General features: G+C 42.2%; 1 protein-coding gene across 9 annotated transcripts in view; it reads right to left on the bottom strand.

Moving 5' to 3' along the window:
- The window catches only part of LOC143839837 (uncharacterized), a 298,170-nt gene that overhangs the window by 85,072 nt on the left and 200,079 nt on the right, over positions 1 to 13,019 (bottom strand). The window contains exon 1 of one of the 9 annotated variants that reach the window (XR_013231899.1): positions 2,246 to 2,608. The exons of 7 other annotated variants lie outside the window; for them this stretch is intronic. The gene's annotated coding sequence lies outside the window, so the exon portion shown is untranslated. Of the gene's footprint in view, positions 1 to 1,239; positions 2,215 to 2,245; positions 2,609 to 13,019 lie in introns of those variants that run through there. One more of the 9 variants, XR_013231900.1, reaches the window with a different exon arrangement.

Genomic DNA, 13,019 nt, shown 5'->3' with positions numbered 1-13,019 from the left:
TTGGGAACTATCCCACATAAACTATACTATATATCACAGTAGAAATTACTAAAAATCCTCATGATTAATGTCTTGACATGTAGTAGTTGAACCAATATTTAGTGAGAAGCAAAATTGTCAAGTTAGGATGCCCATAACATGATTTTGTAAACTACGCAGCCACCTAAAATGCTGTCTTTATTCCTGAGAAATTATTCTCTTGCATATATAGCAGGAGCTTTCAATCATTGTGAAGCCAAATCTTTGGTTTTAGATTGTTTATGCAGTTTCAATTCAGAGTCTGACATCTATAGTTAAGTGCTTGGGAACCTTCATTCATCATCATAGTTCACTATGTGGAAGTTTTTAAAAAGGTGAACTTTACATAGTTGTACATATTAACAAATCTTCATAAATATGTCTTACATTGTCCTTTGAGGAATATCTTTCTAATAAAATTAAAAATCTCAGTGGTATTATTTCTCTCTCTCTCTCTCTCACACACACACACACATACACTCACTCTGTACACACACACTCACACACTAATACACACAACCTTCAAATAAATCCCCAGTGAATTTACTGAAGCCTTATATACTTTTATGCACTTTATGAGCACCACCAATCTATTACTTAAACATATTTAATACTGGATGTTTTCATCACTATAAAATCAATGTACTACACTTTTAAATATTGCAGTTAGGAAACAGTTTACAGTATCATAGTTTGGACCACATCTATATAATTCTGAGCAACCTCTGCTCATTGTGAACTGAGAGGAATTTGCAGACCCTCGAGGTTTTATAAAACATCTCAAGCTGTTCCAGGTGCTTAGTTTTCAACCACTATATTGCATTATTAGAAACATATGTGTAAGCACTCACACAAATACAGTTGTACAATGCATCCACTTATAATACAAGTTGTGATTGTAGGCTTGAAAAAAAATTTCCCAGCTCTTAGGTTTGTAAAAATAGAAGTATTTCCAAGTTATTTCCTAAGGCTGCTGAGTTCCAACAAGCTGCAGACTACAGGAACAAATCTAGCATCAGTGGTTTGCAGAGTATCTGCCTTTCCCCTAATAAACAATGCTTAAATTCTGGACACACTTTGAGAATTAGAGACAACTTCAAGGACTACTAAACTTTCTTTTTCCAAAAATACAGTGAGAGAATTTAAGATAATAAGGTTGTTCTAAAAGTTTTCTTAAAATTTTTGTAGAGAAACTCCCCTACCCCCAAATTCTTTACTTACTCGTCATCATGCTTTAATCACCGAGACTTTTAAGAATTCATCTGTTCCTTATCATGGTCTCTTAAAGGAACACCAATGGACTGTTAACTGACTAAGAGGAGATACCCATATATTGATATTCTGGGAAAGTGCATACGACTCAAGGACAAACCTTCTTTATGGCTGTACTCCCTGAGTGGAAGCTGTTATGAATGGTGAGCAAGCTGCAAGCAACACAAAATGATAATACCAACAATTTTGCATACTAGGAAAAAGGAACAAGAATGAAAAGGAATGTTTCATGTCCACTGTATAAAGTCATTTTGACATGCCTACACTACTGGTTATGGCAGCTTTTAGAGAGATTCCTCATCACAAAAAAGAAAGAAAAATGCTCCAGGTTCTTTTAGAGAAAGCTTGCTGTTGGGAAGTTGATTTTGGCCAAGTGCCAAAATCATGTGCAAAAGGGGCCCTCATTACCAATTCATGGCAGCCTTCAGCGCTAACAAAAAAATGTGACCCAACAGGCTAAAGTAACAACAAAAATTAAAAAATGCAAGACAAAGACAACTTACTTAATATTCCTTCCATCGCTACATTAAACTTTTCAGTAATTCATACCTTGTTAGTCCCAAGCCATTCTCAAACTGCTTTTAAATTATTGCAGAGACATTAGGCAAAAGTGAGGAAAGCTCTCTTGGTAACTCTCCCTAACCCAGGAAAACTTTGTAAAGTATTTTTATGGGATAACAACTTTCTCCTTCCACAGCTGTGCCTACAAAATCTTCCTCTAAATAGGCACAACATGCCCAGACAGATTTTATTTATATAAAACTTTCCAACTAAGCAAGCAACATAATATTTTGCTGGTTTTCAAATAAAGCAAAATTGCTACAACATAAGATTTTTTTTCTCCGTCTGGCTTTCAGAAAACAGTCATGCAAGCAGGGAAGTTTTAAGTCACTGCAATTAACTGAAAGCTCACTGCACAGTTTCTCATAAAAGCAGATTTGATATTCAGCCTTACCTAGATGTCGTCTGGCTTTTCTGTGGATCAAAAAGTTTCCTGCCTAAGCACACAGATATTCTTTCACAACCTATAAAGGCCCCTTTTATTAATCCAGCACGGTAACAAACTTCTTTCTGCACCACGTTCGGAGCAGGATGCGTCAGCTTTCAAGACAGAACTCATTCTTAATACACAAATGTTGGCAGATTGCATAATACTGGATTTATCTTAAAGAGGGAAAGTACTTTATGGGGGGGGGGGAAGAGGGTGCGGTTAGATGTTAGGCTATCCCCGAGAAAAGGGCCTAGGCAGCACGACTACCTAAATGCTAGCAGAAGCTGACTGGGAAAGGAGCCAATGGAATGACTTTGTTTGACCCAGCTGCCAATCTCTCCTGAAGCAGTGCGCCAGACTAAACACTGACACTATTTTAACTCAAATCAGGCTAGAGCAGCTGCTTGCTTTCCGGCTCTAAGCTACGCACCGTGGCCATCGTGATGACTCTGCAGGGCACACATGATACAGCTGAGGCCACACTGTTAAGAGGGTGTTCCTGGTTTAGCTTTGCCATATAGCAGCCTGTATGTGAAACCACTTGCTACCTCTGGATGGAATGAAATTAATAGGAGTGTATGTGATGGCTGAACTTTTAAGTGAAAATAAGCATTTACCATTGAATAACATAAATCATTACTGGCAAATAGCTCAAGCAGAAAAGCATCATCCACGGCTGGTGCCAGACAAATTAATTTTAATATCGAGTGGCCTGTGGACTACCCCAAGGTCTACCTTAAAGCAATGCATATTGGATCAGTGCAACAGGAAGCTAGTTGTGTACTGCAAGGGGTGTTTATAGTTAACACCCTCCATTGCATTATATTGACCATTGTTTCTTTGAAAATTATCAAATCACAGAGTTGGAAGGGGCCATACAGGCCACCTAGCCAATGCCCTGTTTATTGCAGGATCAGCCCGAAGCATCCATGATAAGTATATGTCCAGCCGCTGCTTAAAGACCACCAGTGAGGGGGGGACTCACCATCTCTTTAGTCACTTCTGAACTACTCTGACTAGGATTTTTTAATGATACCTATCCGGTACTGTTCCATGCATAGTTTAAACCCATTACTGTGGGTCTTAGCCTCTGCTGCCAACAGGAATAGCTCCCTGCCCTTCTCCAAGTAACAATCTTTCAATTACTTAAAGAGAGAGCAATCATGTTTCCTCACAACCTCCTCTACTTCAGGCTGAACATTCCCAGGTCCCTCAGTCTTTCCTCATACAACTTGGTCCCAGGCCCCAAATCATCCTTATTGTTCTCTTCTGCACCCTCTCAATTTTGTCCACACCTATTTTGAAGTAAGGACTCCAGAACTGCACATAGTACTCCAGGTATAACATCTTGCAATTTTGATGTGATGCTTCTGTTTATACAGCCCCAACTGCTCATATTTTGCTTACAGTCCACAAGTACCACAAGATCTTGTTCATACACACTGTAACCAAGAAGTGTATCTTTCATCTATGATTCTATGATTCATCCACTATGCATGCTTCTCATTTGTGTGACTCAGGTGTGGAATTGCATTGTTCTCATTTGTCCACTTTTCCAGCATGTTCAGATCTCATTGAACTCTATCTCTATCTTTTGGAGTGTTTGCTACTCCTCCTAATTTGGTATCATCTGGTGAAGATAGTAAGCATAGTGAGAGGCCCAAAAGCAGGCAAAATTTAAATTAATTATGTCATCTCAAATAAATTCTAGTCTTATCACATACTAATGATCTTAAAAGTATGGACAAGAAAAACCTGGATAAACTGAAAAATTATGGAAATCTCCTAAACGAATAATGACAGAAATAAACCTCTAGAAATAAACCTTGATCACTACTGCTGATCTTCTGAAATACACAGCTGCCAAGCAATTCTTGGGTTAATGGACTGTTCTAGAAGATGTATTGATTCCCTGTCCCTGCAGTTAACTTCCTTTAGGTTTCTTCTCCCTTCATCTTCTTCTTCTTCTTTACGTGTTATAACCCTTCCCCCCACCTACATTAACATGTTATTTGTTTCCATCAATACATTGTTTTAACGTTTTATTATCTTAATATTTTTATATAGCAATACTTTTGTATTTTTTTACACATACGGATTAACTTTTATAATGGATTGCAGTTTCTATTGATGCATTATTTATATGGGTCAATCGACTGAATAAACATACTGTACTGTACTGTACTGTACTGTACTGTACTGTACTGTACGGACAAGAAAAACCTGGATAAACCGAAAAATTATGAAAATCTCCTAAACGAATGCTGACAGATAAAGTATTCTAGAAATAAACCTTGCTCACTACTGCTGATCTTCTTCTGAAATACACAGCTGCTGAGCAATTCTGTAGATATTCTAGGTCACTTTTTCTGTTCTCATTGCCCATTGCAGAGGCTACATGGGCTTGGCTAATGCCCTGTAAAAAACTTAAGGACATGCCCCAAAGTGCTCTTTAATGGGATTCAGTGAAAGAAGCAGAGAAATGCCAGGAGGTGATGAGGAAAGAATTTTCCAGAAGAAGAAAGTTTAAAAAACCACTTTCCCTCTGCAGAAGCTTTAGAGTCAAAGCTCCCTACATCAGATTATCTGACTATGACCCATTATGCACGGGGGTTTTAGCGCACATTCGGGGTGGAATGGCGGCGACTAAAATCACGGATAACGCACGGAGCCGGCTGCAACCGGCTGCAGCTTCGGTGCATGCCGCCGAAAAAGCCGCGTCAGTGAAACGCGGAAGAAAGCGCAGCTTCCGGGTGAGCGGGGCGCAACCAGAAGCGGCGCCCGGATCGGCGCGTGCATAATCGGTTACTCTGGGTTTTGCCGCCGTCGCGCCCCGCCCCGTGTATAACCGGTATGTGTCGCGTCTTCCCCCTCCGCGTTTTCCATGTGACCCGAAATCGCCGTTTCGGCGGCCGTGCATAATGGGCCATATAGAGCTTTGACCCTCAAAAGTTTATATTCTGGAACTTGTGTTGGACTTCAACCTTGCTCTTCTGCTATAAAACAACATGGCTACTCACTGACTTCACTTTCTGACTGAATCTGTATTATGTTTAATGCTTCTACATAAAGAAGATCAAAATACTCAAAGAAGACCAAAAGATTCTATAAATATTGTTTTACAGTGTCACAACTCATGTTCTATTTCCAGGGACAAGTGTAAAAGGTACATAGGAAACAGATTTCCTATCTAAATGAAAATGAGTGATCTGGGAGTTGTTTCTACTGACCACAGTTAAAACACACAGCTCTGTCTATTATACGGTATTTAAATGCATACATAGTAGGATGAGACTCTGAAAGATAAACAGGCAGGAGGCTGTCATCGGTAAACTTTACAGAAGGAAGATCATCTCTGGGATACACTTGTATATAATGTTTTTGTTAAAAGAAACTTGGAATGCACTGACAACAGAGATGAAGGGTATAAAGGTAGTAAGACAGACAAAGACCAAATAGCCTGGAATCATAGGAAAATGACATATTAAGCAACACATAGTAGTACGGTTTATACATGTGAGAAACAATATCTTTGCTATATGATAAAATGCATTGGTTTCATACTCCAGACATAAAGATACATCTAGTGGGAACTGATTAATCACAATAATATTAACATTTAGTTATATGTAACTGTAACATATAAGGAGCTTTTGCGGAATATATATGGAGCTTAAAGCAGATCATTATTCTATGATCTAAAGGAGAACAATGAAGTATAAGTGAGATGAAGGAAAACCGAACTGTAGGAAGATCAAGGTCCACAATTTCCTGCTTCTCCTTCCAGCATACATTTATTTAATAAAGATTCTTGAACAATCATTCATTGGTTCAGCTCACAAAATATGCTCCCCAGCAAAATGAGGAGTGTCATGATCATGCAATCAAGATTAGGAGGCTGTAGTGGGGAGAGGAGGAGGGGGGAAATCATTACTTTCTGTCTATGACAGTGGTTCTACAGGGTATTGAGTCAAGACCTTTCATGTCACCTGCTACTTGATCCTTTTAACTTGAGATGCCAGGAGGTTGAACTTGGGACCTTCTTCATGTAAAGCAGATGTTTTATAACTTAACCACAGCCACTCCCACTTGCCGATGAACTTGAACCAATCAATATATTTCAACCTCACTTACCTCATGGCTGCTATCAGAATTCAGAGAGAATGCCCATGTAAACTGGCCTGAAAGCTTGGATGAAGGTGTGATGAATTGGGCCAGCGGCACCTCACTCTTGTATTGACACTTCTGCCTATACAGCAAAAGTAGGGAGGGTAACCTCTACCCTTCTACCTACCCTTACTATACTTCACTTGGCACTTTTCTACAAACTGTACCTCTGAGTATGCAGCATCACTAAACCTGAGGTTCCAATTTAGGGACGATCTGTTTTCTTTACAATTCCCTGATACATAAGTAATAGACATGTCATTAAGAAGACTGTTTTAGCAATTTGAGCAAGTTCTGTTTACTTCAGAACACAATATCCAAACTATTTCACATATATCATTTAGACTGACTTTATCATATCTCAATATTACAACATATCCTAAAAGTTAATTGTAAGACTTTCTGTCCAGTGCTAATTTTTAATAGTAGAAGCCTTTTTCTGTATTTCTCCATTTATAACTCTGAAGATAACTTGCCCTAGTTAACTTTGCTTCAGCTATTATATCTCCAGCTCTTTACCTTACTTCTCTTATGGTTTAATGTAAATACTTCAAGTAATCAATGTATTTCATTCTCTACATGGTTACTTCTGTGCATACTTAAATATGGAGCTGAGGGCCATGAACAGAAGGATCTTTCCACAAGTCTTCTGTTTGCAGAAGAATCTGAAATCTTAAAACAAACAAATAAAACTGGAAGGGGACTTAAAATCCCTTAGTATAAAAGAAGCATTCAAGTGGATAGTCGTGTTGGTCTGAAGCTGCACAACAGAATTTGAGTCCAATGGTATGTTTAAGACTAACAAAGTTTTATTCACACTTCCTGAGACAATGGAACAGGGATCATAAGAGTACAGATATATAGAAAAAGTACTAATTTGCTACGCTTATGATCCCTGTTCCATTGTCTCAGGAAGTGTGTATGCACACGAAAGCTCACACCTTGAATAAATCTTTGTTGGTCTTAATCGTACCATTGGACTAAACATTTGTTATAAAAGAAGCAGTACATTTTGCTTTAAGAAATGAATGCCCTCTGTGGCCATTGCTGGGAAATTGCAACAGTACTGCCAGACTTCAAACTTTGATTTTTGTCAGTAAAAGGCAAGGGGACGGACCATTCCAGGGGTATTGCGGCCTTTGAAGGAGGACTGGCAGCAATACTAGGGCAAACGTTGCTCTTCATCAGCACCTTCCATCCATGAAACCAGTGTTAACTAGACAGACTGGAAGCATGATAAATGCAGACCTCCTAGAAGTCTGATGGCCCATTGTATCAAAACTTTTCGAGGTTTTGAAAAGAACAAACAAGGTCACATATATCCCTTCCATCTTGCAAAGCACATTTTCCCTTCACCTACCCAGGACTGAGTATGGATATAGTGGAATGAACAGTGACAAGCACCTTGACTGTAGACTCAGGTACTTTATTCTACTGAAACAATCACACAGTGAAAACCAAAATTGTAATGAGGGCGATTGGGAATCACCCCGGGTGCATTTGCCGCCGCGGGGAAGCCCTCGCCAAAAGGGAACACACTGGGACTACATGTCCCATGATTCCCTGGGGGCTGGGTGGCTGGGGAAGGCCTGGGTGGGAGGGGGCCATTGCCTCTCCTCCCAGGCTCCCCTCGGGCGCCCATATAGGGAGAGGGAAAAGAGGCACGAGTCTCTTTCCCTCTTCCCTGCTGGCGAGGTTGGAGCTGCCGTGAGGGAGCTCTGCCTCAGCCTTGAGAGCGGCCTACTAAAAAAACTCTGCAGTTTATTCCGATCGTGGAAGCAAGGCCCGCGTGATCGGCTTTAAAAAAAAAAGTACCTTTAGTGAGGGCAGGGAAGACGGAGGATGGCCCCGCGGAGACGTGCTGTGGCCTGGGTGGGGCTTGTTGAGTCAGCAGGCTCATCAAGAATGGGCCGGGCCACAACGGCAATGCAGCGGCCAGTACAAGGCCGCAGGGGGCGGGGATCTGGACGCACCAGGTGTCAGGCATGGGGCGGGCCTGTTCCTCGGGCTTTTGAGGGGCCGGGAAATTCTGTCCTTCAAAGGGGGGGAGCGGTTGCAGCAGCGATGGCCCCCTCAGGGTGCGGACCGGTCTCTGGGCAGGAGGGTCGGCCGACTCAGCCCACATATGGCACCAGGGGGCTAGGAGAAGGGAAAGGGAACAGCTGCTGGTCGTTAGCCTGGCTCCACCTGCTGCTGAGGCTTCGGTCAGTGGAGGCAGGAACCAGGAGGCAGTCGCCCAGACAGAGGGGAGACAGGACAATGGGGTGGGGGCTTGATGCCCCAGTGTGCTCCTTTATCAGGCATGCCAATTAACAGTGGGCAAGGGCAGATGGCAGACCCAGCCATGGCAGGCACTGCACAGGCAGGCCAGGCTGGGTGGGTTGAGGGGAGGCCACTGGCAAGTCAGCCAGGCAGCCAAAATGGGGGATGGAGTCAAGGTTGGGAGGCACCCCCATCATCAGAATACTGGTCACCCAGGGCTGAATATCAGAACTGGCAGGACGGTGGCAATCGAGGGGGTTCGCTTCACCCTGGTCAGTTTGCCAGGCAGCAGGTGGTTTGGCCACAAATGGGACAGCTCCCGGGGCAGCAGGTGCCATGGCCACAAACAGGCCAACCAAGTAAATATGGAGTTCAGACCTCCGGGACGAATTTAGGAGTCGGAACCCAGGGTGTTTTAGACACGCACCAGCAGGAGTTCACATAGGCCGTCGGTTGGCTGCATCACACTGCCTGCTCATGTTTAGTTTACAATCCACAAGTACTCCAAGGTCTCGTTCACACACAGTGTTACCTAGAAGCGTATCCCCCATCCAGTAGGCATGCTTTTCATTTTTCTGACCCAGATGCAGAACTTTACACTTATCTTTATTAAATTGCATCTTGTTCTTATTTGCCCATTTTTCCATTGTGTTCAGATCTCGTTGAACTCTGTCTCTATCTTCCGGAGGATTTGCCAATCCTCCCAATTTGGTGTCATCTGCAAACCTGATGAGTAGTCCCCCCACCCTGTCATCTAGATCATTAATAAATATGTTAAAAAGTACCGGGCCGAGCACCGAGCCCTGAGGTACCCCACTACTCACCTCTCTCCAGTCTGATGAAACACCATTGACAACATCTCTTTGAGTGCGGTTCTCTAACTAATTCCCTATCCTCATAACTATCTGGAAATCTTGCTTGTACTGTATTTTTATTTTTTAATTTTGATTATTTCTATTGACATTTTATTGTAATATTCTACTTTGTTAGCATTTTTAGACCATTTGAGGGAATGAAGTTAGGTGGTGAATAAATATTTTAATGAAAAATATACACTCATGCATATATTGACACTTCCTATATGATTCCCTCCTAGGATAACAAGATCTCACACTATAGCAGGACATCTCCAGCTGCCTGCCATCTCTCAGCTGGACATGTGTGGGGGTAGCTGTATTGGGAGGTGGAAATTGCCAGGAAAAATGTGTGGAGCTGATCTGCATAACTAAGCACAATGATACCACTTCTGGTGCAATCTAGAAGTGACATTATCACATTATGTAATGTTCTAACATTCACAAAACAATGCAATTACATAAATTCTTAGTGGAAATGACATCATTGCACCAGGAAATGCTACTTTTCACAGAGAACTATTAAAAAGTGGAATTCACTGCCAAAGGATAAGTGATGGTCTCAGGAATAAACAACATTAAAAGGAGATTATGGAGGTGACAGCATTCCAGTTGAACTATTTAAAATCTGAAAAGACGATGCAGTAAAAGTGCTATACTCAATATGCCAGCACATTTGAAAAACTCAACAATGGCTACAGGATTGGAAAAGGTCAGTTCACATTCCAATCCCAAAGAAGAGCAATGTCAAAAAATGTTCAGACTACCGCACCATTGCACTCATTTCTCATGCTAGCAAAGCTATGCTCAAAATCCTACAAGCTAGGCTCCAGCAATATGTGGACCGAGAACATCCAGAAGTACAGGCAGGATTTCAAAGAGGCAGAGGAACTGGAGATCAAATTGCCAACATGCGCTGTATCATGGAGAAAGCTAGGGAGTTCCAGAAAAACATCTATTTCTGCTTCATTGGCTATGCTAAAGCCTTTGATTGTGTGGATCACTACAAATTGTGGCAAGTTCTTAAAGAGATGGGAATACCAGAAAATCTTATCTGTCTCTTGAGAAACCTCTATGTAGGTCAAGAAGTGACAGTGAGAACCGGGCATGGAATCACTGATTGGTTCAAAATTGAGAAAGGAGTTCGGCAAGGCTGTATACTGTCACCTTGCCTATTTAACTTGTATGCGGAGAACATCATGAGAAAGGCGGGGTTAGATGAGTCACAAATTGGGATCAAGATTGCAGGGAGAAATATCAACAACCTCAGATATGCAGATGATACCACTCTAATGGCAGAAAGTGAAGAGGAACTAAGGAGCCTCTTGATGACCCATTATGCACAGGGGTTTTAGCGCACATTCGGGTGGAATGGCGGCGACTAAAATCACCGATAATGCACGGTGCCGGCTGCAACCAGCCGCAGCTTCGGTGCATGCTGCTGAAAAAGCCGCGTTCGCAAAACGCGGAAGAAAGCGCAGCTTCCGGGTGACCGGGGCGCAACCAGCAGCGGCGCCCGGATCATGGCATCCAGCCCTCTCAATTCCTGGCAAATAGATGGGGAAGAAATGGAGGTAATGACAGTTTTTATTTTCCTGGGCTCCAAGATCACTGCAGATGGGGACTGCAGCAAAGAAATTAAAAGATGCTTGCTCCTGGGGAGGAAAGCTATGGCAAATCTTGACAGCAGCCTAAAAAACAGAGACATCACTCTGCCAACAAAAATGTGTCTAGTCAAGGCTATGGTTTTCCCAGTTGCAATGTATGGCTGTAAAAGTTGGACCATAAAAGAGGCCGAGTGTCAAAGAATTAGGCTTCTGAACTCTGGCGTTGGAGAAGACTCTTGCGAGTCCCTTGGACTGCAAGGCGAACAAACTGGTCAGTCCTAGAGGAGATCAGCCTTGACTGTTCTTTAGAAGGCCAGATCCTGAAGATGAAACTCAAATACTTTGGCCGCCTCATGAGAAGGAAGGACTCCCTAGAGAAGAGCCTAATGCTGGGAGCAAGTGAGGGCAAAAGAAGAAGGGGACGACAGAGAATGAGGTGACTGGATGGAGTCACTAAAGCAGTCGGTGTGAGCTCAAATGGACTCCGGGGAATGGTAGAGGACAGGAAGGCCCGGAGAATCATTGTTGCGATGGATCCCCTTCTCACCTAACAACAACAACATATAGACTCATCTATCATTTGCAACTAGCCATGGTGACTGAAGGGAAACTCTCCATTCTGAGGCATTAAGCTTCTGAATCCTAAAGCAAGGAGCCAACATCAAGAGGTCTCCTACCCTATTGGCCAGTGTGTGAGACAGGATGGTGGACTGGATGGACCATTAGACTGATCCATCAGGGCTCCTCTTTTGTTCTTTTACCAGGGATGCCAATCATTCCTCCCCCCCAACCATAAGCCTATGCCTTTCCCATCTCATGACATTTTTCAAGACATGCCTGGCAACCCTATTTCTTCCCCACCCCAAATTTCAGATCAACATGTTGCACTCTCCTAAAAATATAGAAACTAAATGCATTTTTAGGTAATTCTGGAATGTTCTCCCATGGGAAGCAAATGGTTTCTGGCCAGCATTTCTTTCCCTTCTTGGTTTTGGAAGCTGTGTTCCTTTTAAGATTTTTGCTTCTTTTGTTGCTTTGCTTCTATGTATGCTATGGTTTTATCTATATACTTTCAGTTTCTGGTTTCATTCCATTTTCTTTACCATATTTATGCCTCCATTTCCCCCTTCAGTAGGGAGCCTGTAACATCTTCCCCTTCTACATTTCATCCTCGTGACAAGTCCATGAAGTAGGTTAGGTTAAGAGTACTTTTCTCATCCAAGGTCACTAAGCAAATTCCATTGGCAAAGTCAAACCCGGGCCTCCAAAATCCTAGTCTGACACACTAACAATGACATCCCACTTATTCTCAAGTTTTATATCTAAATTCCCAGGGATGCCCCTTGTTCCCCATCCTTGCTTAATGAGCAACAGGGGTGAATGAAAAGGGCTATGGAATCAGTTGACCTCTGCCCCAATGTTGTTATGGTCTAGCAATGTAAGAAATATTTAGTTTTGCCTTCATGCTGTAACTTCCTCTTTTGGAAAAGGAAGAGGTGTCATAAAGTGGTAGAAATTTCCAAAACAGAAAGTGACAACACAGGTACTCTACCCCCCACCCCCATCCCATGCTTTCAGATATTCCAAGCCAAATACTGGTAAACCCATTTTTTTCTATGGACTATTTCAGAAAGACAGTTCTTAAATCTGGAAAGAATACATGGGAACAAATCTGCTAACAAACTTAATCTAAGTTGACATTGAGCTAACAGAGAATTTGTCAGAACAATAAGCTGGACTACATGGATCCTTTCCATTAATGGTAATGCATGTCCCCCCAGTTCATGGAGCATACTTCCAATGCAAGAAGTTCTTCACTAGCTCTTTCACTTCTGTATCACTATAAAG

Source organism: Paroedura picta, chromosome 6 (assembly GCF_049243985.1).
Source record: "Paroedura picta isolate Pp20150507F chromosome 6, Ppicta_v3.0, whole genome shotgun sequence".
Classification (NCBI taxonomy): Eukaryota; Metazoa; Chordata; class Lepidosauria; order Squamata; family Gekkonidae; genus Paroedura; species Paroedura picta.
This window is presented reverse-complemented; position numbering and strand designations above follow the sequence as displayed.